The 16112-nt window shown below is 39.4% G+C and overlaps 1 protein-coding gene across 11 annotated transcripts in view; it reads right to left on the bottom strand.

The window, feature by feature from the left end:
• Window positions 1-16112, bottom strand: part of GLI2 (GLI family zinc finger 2) — a 406855-nt gene that overhangs the window by 334802 nt on the left and 55941 nt on the right. The window contains exon 5 of one of the 11 annotated variants that reach the window (XM_045033085.1): window positions 5491-5552. The exons of the other annotated variants lie outside the window; for them this stretch is intronic. The gene's annotated coding sequence lies outside the window, so the exon portion shown is untranslated. The remainder of the gene's footprint in view (window positions 1-5490; window positions 5553-16112) is intronic. 11 annotated transcript variants of the gene reach the window in all.

Below are 16112 nucleotides of genomic sequence, written 5' to 3'. Positions count from 1 at the left end.
TTGAAATTCTTCAATTGGAATTGCCAATAGGGACATCCACAAGAAAAACAAAACAGTGACATTTAAATACTTTTCTTTTCTTTTTAAAAGAAAAATGTTTGTACTTGCGGGAATCCCTGAAGTGTTGCTGAAATTCTCAGAGGTTGCCCAATTAAAGTCTGATCCCAAAGCCCATTGCAATCAATGGGAAGTTTTCTATTAACTTCAATGGTCTTTGGATGAAGCCCTTAAATTGAAAACAGCACTGTAACTGAATTCTGTGCATCATTAAAAAGCAAATAGCTTGTTTAAAAAACAAATCAAACCAGGAAATAACCTGGTTTCTTGGACTTTATTATCCTATAACAATTTATTTGGTTTGCGTGATTATAATCCACAGCAGTTTGAAATCATGTTTGAAGTGAAAACTAAGCCGGGCTGACATTATTTTCCTGGGTTATTATTTGCGGACTGCAGAACAATCCCTGGTTACAGGTTGGGCTGCACTGATTAAACAGAATGCTTAATGCTGTTGTGTTTGGAGTAACAGTATATAAGAGTCTTCAGGTGAATTAGTAAAAGTAGCTAAGTTTACTGAGGTTAATTTAACTACACAATTGCACGATGGAGTCTACTAAACTTTCCAAGTCATTGCACCCCACCAGGACATTGAGTGAAAAAACATAAAACCAATGAAATACAAAACGGAAACATTACATCATAGCAAACGCTCATTGTCTGATCAATGATCTAATGATAAAACATGGTATCTAGTAACTACTGAGATATCCCATAATGACATCAGCATTTGCTTTTCATGAATCTCAGTTCTAGACCCCCCACAATAATTAAAAAGAGGTACAAAATGCAAATAGAAATAAAATTCAAAATACAAACATAAATCAACTTGCTTTAAATTAGAGTGTAAGCACTTTGGGCGAAGGCCATTGTCTTTATAAGCATTTGTACAGCTCCTAGCACTACGGGGCACCCATCCTATTTAGGAATACTAAGCATTACCATAATACAAATATGAAATAACATATTGTGCTGAATGTCTGACATCTCTTTACAAATAGCTAACAAATGAATGTAATAGCAGCAACATATGATTAATTACAATGCTGACAAAAATACATTAGTCACAATATGCTATTCTGAGCATGGAAGAAGAAATCAATTTTGTCCATCTTCAATAATTTGTGTAACTGAAGCAAAGCTGGGATTGATTTTAACCTTCCTGGGACAAGGTTCTTTGTCCATAATAACTTCCATTTGCAACTCAGTCATGTTGCTCTTTTTGCAAATGATCTACAAAGTTCCAATTCCTACATTGGGACCTCTGGGAAAATCTGCTGAGATTCCAATGGCATAGCATGTGTATGCATCAGTCACTGGGTGTTTGTATAGATGGAAAATGTAGACATTGTCACTTTAAGATCATTTTTTCTGCAAGTTTAATGTACTCTACACATCGTGCTGGTAACTGCCCACACTTTGTGTGCCTCTGTGGAGACTTGGTCTTTTATGCTACCAATAGCACTGGAAATGTCTTAAGGAAGACTAATATCGGCAGATAGTGGAGCGCTGGATAGATGGACAGAATCTGTTCCAAGTAAGGCCTCGATTTTGAACTAAAAACAAACTATCCAAACTTTTTGTACATTTATAACAAATTTGTGTTTAATTCCAGTTTAGAGTAAATGTTTGGGTCAGTTCTTTTACCCAGACCATTTCATCCATCCTTTCATGCTAACAAGAGCCAGATTAGCTAACTTTACATATCACATGACTATCCATTTACAGTATTTAGATCATTTGAGTGCAGTAAGCCAGCTCGTCCTTTGCTTCATGCTGGTTTTGGAGCAGGTCTTTTCATTTGTTTGTGTTGAATGCTGCATTTGTTTTCATTCCTTGTAGTGAAAAAACTGGACCACTGTTGACAGTAAAATTATTAGGCCCTCTACCATTCAGTTGCCAACCAGCATTTGCTGGTAACAGATCTACAATTAGGTAGTTAAATGTATGATTGACAGGAAACAGTGAGAGAAATCCAATCTGTTATTGCACCATTTCTGTGCAACAAATAAACCCTCTAGGCTTCTGTTGTTTTTCAGTATTCACTAGCTTCAACAAGACTAATTATCCAAGGTTGATGAGTATGTGCATAGCATTAGAAAAGTGTAGAGTTTTCACGTTGCTCTGTTTCTACAGAATCCATCTTCTTCCTGGTATATGTGTATATTTTGAATATGCTACTGAAATGCTGGCAGACACTGATTATTGTAAATGGTCTAACATAAAATAATATGCCACCAGAAATGCTTGTAAAAAATAAATCCCTCTTGGTCTTTGGACGCACTGATGTAATTACAATTACACTGTCATGAATGGGCTAGTGTTCATGTTCACCACTGCCCATTAGGGGGTGCAATCAGCGCTGGTCTTATGTGTGTCACTAACACTATACCACTAACAGCAGAATGGTCCTAGCTCCAGCACCACTGTCACCATGAATTTCTGAGTTGCTGTGGTGTGCAGCTGTGGCACAGACAAAACAACTGTGCACTCCCTGGGTGGCCAGTGGTTGGTACAATATCCATATAAAAGATGAACCTTTGGAGTGAGAGGCAAAACACCTAATAATTGATATTATAAAAAGCTGACCCTTCATTCCTATTTTTCAGAACAGCCCCCCTTTCCCTTCCCCACACAGAAACCAGGAAATAAATCTACACATTGTTACATTTTTGGTGTGTACTGTTAGACTGCTGATTATTTGGTAGGTGCATTAAATTCAAAGCAGCTTCAAAGAAGTGAGCTAAGCTGGGTCTGCCTCTCTGCTGCAAGGCCTGATTTGCAATGTGCTCTATAACATGTGACTGAACAACCAAATGATATGCCCTTACTGTCTTTAGTCCATTATCTTGCAGCTCCTGGGGAAGGAACTGGGGTATCATGCAACCAATGCAGCTCTAGGGGAAGAGGACTGGGGCATCACTCAGCCACAAAGCTATCTGAACAGCTCCAGGAGCTTGACAGATTTTTGCTATTTCATGTAGCTAATGTGACAAAGTTCCTCCTTGCCTTGGTGGGTCCTGCGCTTATTGGCGGATTTGCTCGCCTCAAGATTCACCCTGTGGGTTGGGAAACAGCCCAGAGACCTTCCCCTCTGGTAGAAGCCACAGTCCAGGTCAATTCCTCCTGTTTGAGATCAGGAGTTGGGAGGTTTGGGGGGAACCCGGTCCCGCCCTCTACTCCGGGTTCCAGCCCAGGGCCCTGTGGACTGCAGCTGTGTAGAGTGCCTCCTGGTACAGTTGCACAACAGCTACAACTCCCTGGGCTACTTCCCCATGGCCTCCTCCCAACACCTTCTTTGTCCTCACCACCAGACCTTCCTCCTGATGTCTGATAAGGCTTGTACTTCTCAGTCCTCCAGCAGTGCCTACTCACTCTCAGCTTCTTGCACGCCTTTTGCTCCCAGTTCCTCGCATGCACTTCCTCTTCTCTGGCTCCCTTTGGCCTGACTGGAGTGAGCCCTTTTATAGCATCAGAGGGGCCTTAATTAGAGTCAGGTGCTTAACAGCCTCACTTGACTCTTAGCAGGTTAATTGGAGTCAGGTGCTCTCATTAGCCTGGAGCAGCCCCTGTTCTGGTCACTCAGGGAACAGAAAACTGCTTATCGAGTGGCCAGTATATCTCCCTTCTACTACTCTACTGTTCCCAACTGTCCTCGGTCTATCACAGTAAATTCACAACAGTCACTCCAGGAGCACCAAGCCCTAGCAGGACTCATCACCCACATAGTCTGGACCAGCGTGGAGGTTGGAGGCAGCTTATGAAAGACCCCTGCCCTTGAAACCTTTTTCACATCAGGACCAGGAGCAGCCTTCAGACCCATGACATCCAAACAGGCACCTATAATTGGGCTCTTTTGTGACTATACCCACACAGTCTAGTCAGAATACCTCTGCCTCCTATTGCCCTTTCCATTGTTGTCTGCCTCCTCATGCCACATTTCCTTTTCCCTCTCCCCCGCTCACTCTACACACTTCAACATCTCCTATTCAAACCAGCATTTAAGTCCAAGATCTACTATTAGAATTAAACTCTGACACAACAGCTGATTTTAGAAAGATTGTTCTCTCAGGCCAGGAAACAAAATGGAGCTTCAGAAATCAGAACTGCTGTAATCACTATTAATATCTGCTGGCTGTTGGGTTTGCTGATTCACAATCAGCAAAAGCAACAACTTACCACGCAAACTTATTTGCAGATCTATGATGGCATTGTTGTTAATACTAGTGTGCCCTCAAGGAAGTTCACAAATCAGAACTATCGAGGATGGGTAGTGGGTGGGGAATGAAAGGAGTTTGCCAAATGGAAAGGGCACAGTCAATTATAATAGAAATTTCAAAGGGGTTAATTGAGAAACAGTGGATCAAATGCTGTGTTGAATTGGATTTACATTCTTTTACCCCCAGTAAGTCAGAGGGGATGGAACAGGGGTCAGTGCAAAAAATGTGGCTTAACAGAAGTTAAAACCACAAATTAAAGATAAACTCCTGGATCTCTTTAAGCTTTTATAGATGGGAAAATTTCCTAAGTAACAAGCTATTTTTATACCATCTATTTTAAACATCTCTATTCATGAGATGATGATTCTTTTATTCATGTTACTTCAATCTTCTTTAAAGACCATACTTGCTGAGCTGTTACATTTTAAGACCACACAAACCGTACATATTGTACATATTGTAATGACGATAGGCCTGAGTCACAGCATTTTGCATTTGCATCTGGATTCAAACTTTTCCAAAGTTCAGAGGTGCTTTGGCTCAGACCCGCCTCAAGGGCCTGATTCAGCAAGATGCAACACCCTCAAATCCCAGTGAAGTCAATTGTAGTTGAAGGTTGTCTGCACTCAGAAGAGCTGGGCACATAATTTAAAAATTCCTGCAAAAAATCCCCCAACCCTTCAATTATGCATTATTTAGGGGGCATGAATTTAATTACTTACTGTAACTAAACTCAAGAAGATTTGTCTCTTGACTTGGAAGAATACCAAACTTCCATGTCTGCATACAAGCACAATCACATATCGTATGACCATTACAAGATTTATGGCATGGTTTATTAATTCTCTAAATTGGTTCCATAAATCTGCACAGCCTATTGCCATTCAATGGAATAAACTGTCTTTGATCTCTACTGAAAGAAGAAACATACAAATCAGATTTCTTCCATAAAGGTACTGCCGTGAGTGACACCTTTGCAACTCCATTTCAGTCAGTAGGGCTGCAGGGGTGTAAATGGGGACAGATTTTCATCCACTACATGCAAATTACATCCTCTGTTTAGCAGCAAAGGGCAAAAGCATTTTGGATTTTTTCATGACATCCAGCATATATATTGCATATTTTAAAGCAGCCAATAATTCTTATTGAGGCTACAAGACTAAAATGAAAACAATAATGTATGTGTTACACACTGTGAAAAAATTAACCATACCTCATTTTATTTTCAGTGATCTGCTACAAGATGAAGGTGATTTTAATGATTTCAGCTGCATGCTACAACACAAATGTTATATTGTGATCACAACATAAATGTTTAATTATAAGAAAAATAAAATTGTTTTAATCAAATAGACTCAACTTTGAATTTGTAGGTTTAAACAATTAACAGTCTGTTATTTTGCATGTTCTATCAGAAGCAGCTTCCTATTTTCAGATTTATCTAAACTTCTTCTGAGATACTGTAAACATTATTACATAATAAGTGTTTAAGTGAATGTTTTAGCCTCAATTTATTCAAAACCACATGTGAGATTACTTATGGCTCTGTTTTGACAGTTTTTACTGTTAAGATATTTAACATTTCTTCTGCTTGCTAGCAAGACAAGTCACAGGCAGGCTTTCAGCTGGGAGAAGATTTCAACACATAAAGCAGGCACTCATCCTTTTGGAACAGATGCATAATACAATGTAGTATAGTGAAGGAATATCTGTTATGATAAGCCACTTCAAGTTATATATTTTTTTCAGATCTGATTGGAAAATGGGGGGAGAAAACAATTTTATATCAAATTTTCAATGAGATTTCAGATCAGCACTAATAACAATTATGATAAGCATGCTAATAAATAAATAATACATATAGGGTTGTCATTTCTGTGACACCCATGTAAATTTTAAAAATCTCTATTGAGCTAGGATTATAATCTGGTTCTGTCTGCATCTTCTACATTTACGTCATATATGCACATAGGAATAGAGGTCATGATTCTTATAGTGTTTGGGTAACAAACATTGTACTTAAGATTCAGTTCAGTTTTTCCTCTTCCTTCACCTGTAATATTCTCAAATAAATACATTTGTGTTGAAATGTTCCATGTTCGGTTTCAGCCCCAAAGTGATTTTTTTTAAGTTGGAGCTGAATTAGTTCATCCATTTTTCAGCTATGTAGCAATGTGATTATAAAAACGCACACCTTCCCCATATGTTCTGACTGAATATTGAGGATGAACTGAATCGCATAAGTTGTAGGGTTCACTGAGACCATGTAAGGCAATGATCCAAACTCTGGGCCTACCTTTTTTTTGGCATCAAAGGGGCATGTCAATTTGTCATACCTAGATATCTAGGCAGGCTGTGTATAAAGAAGTCAATATTAAATAGGGTTTATTCCTAACTCTGAAAGTCTTATAAAAAGCTTGCTTGCTCTGGAATTTTTGACTGCAATTTGCACTTCATAGCAGTGAGGATTTCAAAGTGTCCAGTTTATGAAGAAGCAATAAGGCTCTCCTTCCCTGATCTAAACAGTGTAGTTAGGGCAATGAAGGTTTCAGGCAGTCAGAAAGTTACAATTTAATTCAATGGCGCCCTGAAATTCTGCTAGTTCCTCCAAGTACAAATGATGTACATCATCATCAGCAGAAAAGGTTTTAAATATTGAACTGCAGTATCTTTGCGATGGGAATGGCTACACTTAGGTTATGTCAACATTTAAACTGATACAGCTACGCTACTATAGCACTTTAGCATAGACACTACGTACACTGACACGAGGGGTTCTCCCAGTAGTGTAGGGAATCCACCGCCCCAACAGGTAGGTCACCGGAAGAATTCTTACAGTTGCCAGTTCAATACAGCTTTCCTAGTTACATTTTCATTTCATCTCAGAAGAACCAAGCTGCCCAATGTCAGTCAGTCAACTAGCTTTCTGGTAGAGCAGTCCACCTTGTACTGTCACCCTTGCACAAAATTTCAACTCAGTCTAGTAATGTAATAACTAAACAATTAATATTGTTAATGACAGGAGATCAGTTACCACCCTATTTATGTTTCCAACAGGCCTTTGATCACATACATAGTGCAGTGTTTGAAAATTAATGCATTTGGGTAGCACGTCACTCATGGATTTTGTCCAGTCTCACTGGAGAGATCAAATGAATTACTGGATATTATCATAATGGTAACCCCGCATCGCCTCCATTATTCCCATAGAGCATAGCAGGCTATGAGTCATGGCCCAATGAACTGTGAAACATTATAACACTAGAGACTCCAACATTAGTGATTTTATATACATAATTATAACTATATATATATCCTTCATATGACAGGAACATGATTACTCAGAAGTTCATATTACTCAGGTCTATCATAAGTATCCTGCACGTGCCACACTAGAATATATAGATAAACAGTAAAATCATGCACTATTTGTAGGTTGTATTTCTTTTAGCAGCCTCCTGAGATCTTTTATCTTTTACAATGAGAAAGGGCTGCTGCTCAAGTGAAATCTAGATACAATAGTAGTGTTTGTGGGGGGCAACAGGGTAAATAAAGAAGCAATTTGCATGGAAAAGATCTATATTTTTATCACTGTTAGAGAAGCCAAGGGTGAAACAATCCACATGAATGACCCAGAACTAGCAGAATTAGAATGTCCAAGTAAAGTGTCTACAGGCCAGACTTATTGATACATCTTGTTTCAGTAACACTTGCTACAAGATTAATGTGATGAATGTGCAACAAATTAGTATCTCTTATTAGAGCACTTATTGCCAGTATCATACAACCTTTGCTGATGCTTTGTTTTCAGTGAGAGTGGCTGGTTTTCATCTCATTGCTGGGTTCCTTGGCAAAGCAATTCCAAACAGAAGAGGAGAACTTAGGTCTCAAGGCACCACAAATCAATTTTAACATCCGTGAGACTGATCATAAAAGAAGATAGTGAAGAAAGTCTTTGTTTTCCCCTTCTTGGAGGCAGACTGTTTAAGTTGTACACTCATGTTCCATTGATTTCAGTGTGAGCAAGTTTGGTCCCTAAATTATACACTTCAGTTCAAGGAAAAAATATAAATGTGTATGTGTCTTCAGAGCCCTTCTCCAAGTAAATCTAATGTCAGTGCAAAACCACCAGCCCCTCCATCCAGCTTCACTAGAACATACACCTCCATACCTTAATTCCCAAAGCCGCTGAGACAAAGAAAAGATTCAGAATGCCTATGCAAGCAAAACCTAAGATACTGCTTTTACTTTCTTTTTAGGCAAATATTCCATACATGTTTAAAGTGTTCTCCTTGTCTCCAAATTCTCAGTATCTCAGTGTTAGAAAAAATTCTCTTTTCCATATCCATACTAAAAAAGGGTTTCTAAAGGAAGTGACTGTTGTATGCAATGTCCCATCTATTGCTTTGTCTAGGCATCCTATCACAAATGACAGCTTCAACATTCTGCCTTTGTTCCTTGATTTCTGATACATCAGGCGTATGTCCAATCTATCTTCAAGACAAGATCCTACCAAAACTCATTTTTTTCCTTTCTTATCACGGCATCTATAGCCTTTTTATCTTGACCTAACGTGTCTGATCTTCAGGAATTTAGGGCAGTTATTTCTTTCTCTTCCTCATTTCTCCTGCTGATTTCCTAGATCCATCCCAATAGGTTGGCTGCAGATAAGCATCCAGGCATTCAAATGATTATCTGAAGCTGGTATGGACCCAAAATCCTGGATCCTGGATCTAAATACCCATTAACTTCAGAGTGTTCAAAATCCAGTACCGCATGGACTTTTCCAAATTTTGCAGTCCTCTTGTAGGAGAGCCAAACTTCTCCCTTTTTTGTGGGGAGGGTTCTCACATCCACTCCTAACTCACAAACTTCACAGAAACCTTAGGGAATTTACTTCTCTCCACCACATAAATCTTTTTTTTTAAAGTATTATTTAATTTTCCTAACTAGCCCTCAAATATATAATATACCAAACACAGAGCTATAAAATTTAAACATCAGTGATTCACTTAAATATACTTCAGAGCATGACAGTCTAACCATTGAGACAAAAATAGAAGATAGACAGATCTCATATATTGGTTCCAGACCATCTTAAAAGTCTCTGGTTGTTGTCTAAGGCTACAGTCCTGCAAACACTTACACACATGCTTAAAAAGCACTGAATTCCACAGAAATCAAAGTTAAGCACATGAGTAAGCGTTTAATACGTCATGCAGAGGGTAATTAATGGGAATGGGACCCCTTCTTGGGGTGGGCCTTTACACCTTTCTGAGCTTCCTTTGTATTGCAGAGCAGCTGCACAAAAGATCGGTAAATTTCCAGGTCACCAGATCTTATGGTCTGAGTAGAGCCTCCCAATAGGCATTTTCCTGGCATAAAGTGCAGGGGCTGAGGGAGAAGAAGGGTTACAGAGTGTGTTTAAGCAGTTGGATGGGTGTGAAACCCTCCAAAGAGACTGAGACTCAAGACAGCTGCTTCTTGGGACAGGGCAGTGGTGCTTCACCTGAGATTTCTGTTCGTTACACTTCATGTGGAGGAATCGTTAAGAAAACACCACACATCAGGGATTTCTGCTCCAAATAGGAAACTAACCTGAAAAAGGCCTTGAAACCTGCAACTGTTCAGCAAAGGAACAATAATGTGCTTCAATGAGATTCAGACTTGCCATCCATTCTGACACTCCTCCCTTCTTTAATTTACAATCTTCTGTGAGCTGCTTTTTCAACCATTTCTCCATAATCTTTCCACCTCCCTTAGCATGCAAGTTACACTCCATTTGCACACCCAGTGATTACAGAATCAGTGCAAGTACCACTTATGCCTTGTTTCAGAATAACATGCATCTGACTTTTAGCTTACTCCACCACCTTTTGCATCACCACAGAGTTTAGCACTTGCTGTGTTATAACATGTCCAAATCAATATTCACAGGTCAAGGACTCTGATACCTTATGTTTGTATTGTGCCAAGCAGAGCAATAGCGCATGAGAAATAGTAAATAATAATAAGTTGTATGATGCCCACAGCTCCCTTTCTCATTTTCTTTGTCATGTGCAGCTATTGCAGCAATTAAACTGTGTCTTCTCTTGATATTTTTCACATTTGTAAGTAGTGCATAGCAAATAAACCAGAGTGAACTTAATTGCACTGAGGATATAGGAGTTTTGCATGCAGAATGGTTGCAGAATCAGGCCTTTTGGGGTGGCAATATGGCAACTACAGCCCTAGAATTTGAGATTTCCAAGCCCTTCCAGATATGCAGTTGAAGGTTAAGGTAAAAAAATGGTCGGATTCTAAATCTGCACAATTGGTTTCTGCTGCTCAAATCTGTTGCCTGACATTCTGAAATGTAATTTACAATAGGTCACAAAGATGCTATTTGCCCATGCTGTCATCATCATTTCATGTTTAATGATATTTTCTTGAATACCTGATTAGCAAGTGAATTTGCAGCAACCATACATGGACAAAGGAATAAAGACTATTTTACAGTATTGCTAAAAAATTACAGCCCAGGAATCATCATCAGAAGCTGTGGGATTCATAATCATTCAAGAGGCCCATCATTCAGTCACAGATAAAGTGAAACAGAACAACTACAGCATCTGAGATTGCTGGCTGCATTCACCCTGATTTGGATCACAAGCTACCTGGATAATGGGTGACTCTGGTTGAAAAAATCCTTTCAATAGAGGGCCCTTTCACCCACCCCATCCCTAACAGTCATTAGTAATGTCTGATCATGTAAGTGGGGAGGTGTCTTCCTTGTTTATTAACCCACTGACATTGGTAGGATTTGTCGTCTTCCTGGCATTTTGTATAGGAACAGGCTGTGTACTTGTGATGCTTGAAGATAGTTTGGACATATCAATGTTTTCACATTGATGGGACATGCTGAGGGTGATGAATGCCTGTTTGTGCATGCAGAACAGGGTGTGTTTCTGCTGGATGATTTAAAAACAAGGTACGTTGAGCCAAGAAAGATTGTTTGAAGAGCGTGTGGCAATGGAAACCACAAGAGGTAAGAAGACAAAAGAGGATAACATGTTTATAAAGCTCAGGAGTATGTAAAAGGTTAGAGGAGAATACACTGTGTCTGTAATTTTAGGGCCTGATCTAAAGCCTATCCAAACACTCCCACTGATTTCCATGGGCTGAAATTATCTTTGAGGACCACAGCGTTTGAAATCTACTGAAAGAAATCAGATGAAAGAGGCTAAAAGGGAGCAAAGTTTTTTGATTAATACACACTATATTTTTGTATATAACTCCTTCTATTAGAGTCAGTGAAAGTTTGATCATTGACTTCAGTGGGAGGGGCATTGGACCCAGTGGATAAAAATCAAAGACAACATCCATCTTCCCCAGAAGGAGAGCTGAGCATGAAGCCTGAAAAATGAGGAAACGTTCGATCACCAGCAATTTAGCCCTAGGGCCAGTGTACTTCTAATCCATGCCAGCTTTAGCAGAATACAAGGCTGTCTTTAGAAAATAGGATGAAGCCAAATTAGATCTGTAAGAAAAAGCAAGGCCATGTAAAGCTTTTCTTAAACCAACTTAAGGATATTAAAGTTGAGATTTCACCAACAGCCTCATTGCTGTGGTGTGAAGTTGACACAAAGAGTGAAGAGTCGAAGCAGGGAGACCAGATGATACAGCGTTACACAATAATCCAGTCTGCTAATCACAAAAGCATGGATAAGCATCTTGGTGTTCATTGCAGAGGCCTAGTGTCTAATCTTGGAGATATTCTTTAGATAACACTGAGTAAGGAAGCAACATCAACGTGAGGGAAAATAAGAGTAGCCTCTGCAGTTAAACCACAGCATCTAGGATAAAAATTGCATAGGGATCATCAGGCTTCAGGGCATAAACTGATCACCCTCTTGGGTCAGAAAGGAAATCCTCACCTGCCCTCCATCATTTACTCTCACACAATTACAGAATAGCATGTGCATAAAGGTAGGATTATGATTTCTTCAGAGGCATCATTCATTGACTGTTGGAGACAGGATACAAGACCAGATGGATTAGTCAGTTTTGGTTGTACAGTGTGAGAGGGTAAGAAGAAAAGAAACTGCTTCTGTTCCATCGGAAGAGAATTAAGACAGAATCTCTAAATCCTCATCTTGCTGCAGCTATTTCCAGCCAGGAGTGAAGAGAAGCCAACCAGCTCTTGCTATCACTCTTCCTCATTGGGAGTGAAGATATGGCCCTTTAAAGCTCCTCATCTCCCACAGATGCCAACTAGGGATGAAAAATGGCCCTGTTATCACTCTCATGGTAAAGAAAGGAGTAAACATTTGCCAGGTAGATACTGTGAATCTCAGTTTATAGATATTAAAATTGTACACAAATATAGGGAAAAACCTACTATAAATTATATGTTGACACTCATGAAACGATCATTTGTAAACAGGAAGCATCTTCATGGTAATAATAGTAAATCTTCATGGTAATAATAGCTAAATAAAACCCCACATCCAAGGCCGGTATGTTTATTAGATGAACCCTGAGGCTGAAGACTGGTCTTTTAACCCTAATGTGCAACAACAAGGAGAGATGACATAGGTTGAAAGAGTAATCTGAAAGGTACATGAGAGTCCATAGGAGCTAGTAAAATAGATGATCAGCAAAAACTTGATCTGTTGTTTTTACTGCTGCAATAACAGAAATGTAGAATACATACAACACCACCCTCATTTCGTCATGACAACAAGCAGAAAGACAACCCTGCAGAAATTATTCCTCATTTAAGGATCACTGTCACTAGAAAAAATGTCACCTATAAAAGATGCATCAGTACCTTTCACAAAGGTTAGAGATGCAGATAAAAAAAATATGTATATGGCAGTAGGAGAATGAAAGAAATTCAATTTAAAGCCTTAGAGGCACAGACTGCAGGACTGTGTACATTATCATTAAATAAATAAGAAAAAAAGTTTACACAAAATAGAACAATAAGGGAGGGAAAACATGCCAAGTAAGGAACAATGCCAGCAACGTTTACACTGGCATAAATATGGAAAGTAGCTCAGCATTCAGGCAAACTTTTAGGAACCCTAATAAGCACAATGCCATGCATATTTATGCAAAGAAAGCAAACCAAATGTATGAGTTAAAGGGATAATGCAAAGTTTTCCTCCTGAGGAGGGGGAGATGTTCATATGCACAATAAAGAATGAAGCTACAAATCTAATTAATGACTGATATAAATGTGTGCAAATGGCCTACATGACAGACAAGATAGATCCAGTTCCGTAGGTAAGCACAGAAATGGAAGCAGAGGAATTCTAAAGCATACACTCTTTAAAACCTGAGAAGTCAAATGTGTCAGTAAAAGCCTGTTAGCCAGTCTTTGGGCAGTGTGAACTCTCACTGAGATATTACAGTAAAACAAGACTCTGTCTCTGGTAATACAAGGAAAGCACCCAGTCCTGGGCCTGTGCAGGTGAAGTGCTTGGCTTAAACGAAGAGAATTTACAACCAAAAAGAATCAAGGAAACAACCATGATAACCTGAACCAGACACATGAAGATGTCTCCTGGTCATCCATAAAATGAAATTAAAGGAGGACGTAAATCCCACCAGCACATGCCTTCTGAAAAGCTCCAGGAGCCTTACAAGAGAGGCTGGAATAGCTGTGATACATGACACCAGGTGGCATCATTCATAGAACAAAAGCGTCTACACACTGGGTACATTCCTTAGGAATTGTAGCGGGAAAAGGGGAAGGCTTAGGTTTTAGGCTTTTATAGACCCCAAGGAGTTGAACAAGAAGATAAAAAAAAATATTCTGAACATTTCCACTTGCCCACAAGAAGCAAGATCCTCTTCAAAATGGAAGAAAACAAATTCTTCAGCCATTCAGATATATTGGCAGATTTTGTCAGATCCACCTATGCACAAAAAATGCCAAGCTTTGATGCATAATCTGACAGATCGTGCTTCTTGCAATTACCTTTCAGAATATGTTTGACATTGGAACCCAAAATCCAGTTAATAATAATCTAGGTATGGGTTGTGTGAAAACTCATTGAGACTGGTATGTTTAGAAGCCACCCCTCATTCAGGACAAGTGTAAGAAAAGAATTGAGCTTCTTTATAGAGCCAGATAGCTGAAACAATAGGGGTCTCTGCCCAAAACAAAACCACATGCAAGGGTGGCATAGAAGCTGAACCAGGTAGCCCAAGGTTGGCCTGAGGGGTGAGGTTCCAATGTGATGATAAACACAGAGGCAGGGTGTGACATTGCACTCCATATGATTTTATGAAAATATGCTAATGAGTGTGAATATAATGTAACTGGACTATGCTTCATGCAAAAGGTCTCTTGTAGGGTATCAATACAAAGCTTATAATCTACTGAGTGTGTTCATCCTATTTGCATAAGTGTATCATTCTTGTATCTGAAACTAGAAATATGAAATATAACTCTGCATAATTACAATAGGACCTCAAAGTGTGGGTCATTAATGGTGGTTGGGACTCTTGATGGCTACTATCAACTATGACAATTGGTTGTAAATAGTTCTGTTTACTTGCAAGCCTTCCTGTGAATCAGGCCAGGAAGAATGAAGGCTTGGGGTCTCCCGGGACATGTGACCATGTCACCTGGTACTGGAATCCATCTTAAACCTGGTGCTTTTCCATTTAGAAGAAGGGGTGAGGACCCAGAGAGACAAAAGACTCCCGCCTTGTGCCAAAGCTATATAAAGGGGTGGAACAAAACAAAGGGGTTCCAGTCATGAGAAATCCTCTAGTTACCACCTGAGCTGGAGCTAACAAGAGTTGTACCAGGAAAAGGATTGGGCCCAGACTAGGAAGGAGTCCAGTCTGTGAATGAAGTTTATTGGAACATCTCTGACGGTGAGATTTTATCTGTAATCAGTTTCTTAATGTATTAGGTTTAGACTTACATGTTTTTGTTTTATTTTACTTGATAACTTACTTTGTTCTGTCTGTTATTATTTGGAACCACTTAAATCCTACTTTTTGTATTTAATAAAATCACTTTTGCTTATTATTGAACCCAAAGTTAGTGGCTAATATCTGGGGGAGCAAACAGCTGTGCATCTTTCTCTATCAGCATTATAGAGGGCAGAAAATTTATGAGTTTACCCTGTATAAGCTTTATACAGAGTAAAATGGATTTATTTGGGATTTGGATCCCATTGGGAGCTGGGTGTCTCAGTGCTGGAGACAGGAGCACTTCTTAAGCTGTTTTCAGTTAAGTCTTCAGCTTTTGGGGGACATGGTTTAGACCTGGGTCTGTGTTTGCAGCAGGCTAGCATGTCTGGCTCAACAAGACTGGGTACTGAAGTCCCAAGCTGGCAGGGAAAACAGGCTCAGAGGTAGCCTCACCACATCAGGTGGCAATCCCAAGGGGGTCTCTGTGATCGAACCCATCACATGGGATTTATTGAAGCGGTGTGTCTGTTTGTGGGAGAGAAGCAGTAGAAACACAAGAGAAGCTGAGTGAGAAGCAGCAGAAAACCAAGAACACAGCCAGAACAAGCAGTGAATGAAAGCTTTGAGCTAAGTGCTGACTGAAAAGGGGCTTGGAAATATGTGCAACAATACTGACTCCTGCAGTATTCAGGGAACCAGAACTTGGTACATTGTAAATTAACAGGATTGCACCAAAGATACATGTAACTCCAACATCAGTTTCTAACTAAACAACCTACTAGATCTCAAATTTTGGCTAACTGCTCAGGTCAAAAAAGGGGTAATGATATGAAAGCTGTCGTCAAGGTCAAATCATAAATTTGTTAGATCTCCCTACCTGAAACATCCCAATAGTGGATTTGATTTGGTCAGGGAATT

Source organism: Mauremys mutica, chromosome 10, assembly GCF_020497125.1.
Source record: "Mauremys mutica isolate MM-2020 ecotype Southern chromosome 10, ASM2049712v1, whole genome shotgun sequence".
Taxonomy (NCBI): domain Eukaryota; kingdom Metazoa; phylum Chordata; order Testudines; family Geoemydidae; genus Mauremys; species Mauremys mutica.
This window is presented reverse-complemented; position numbering and strand designations above follow the sequence as displayed.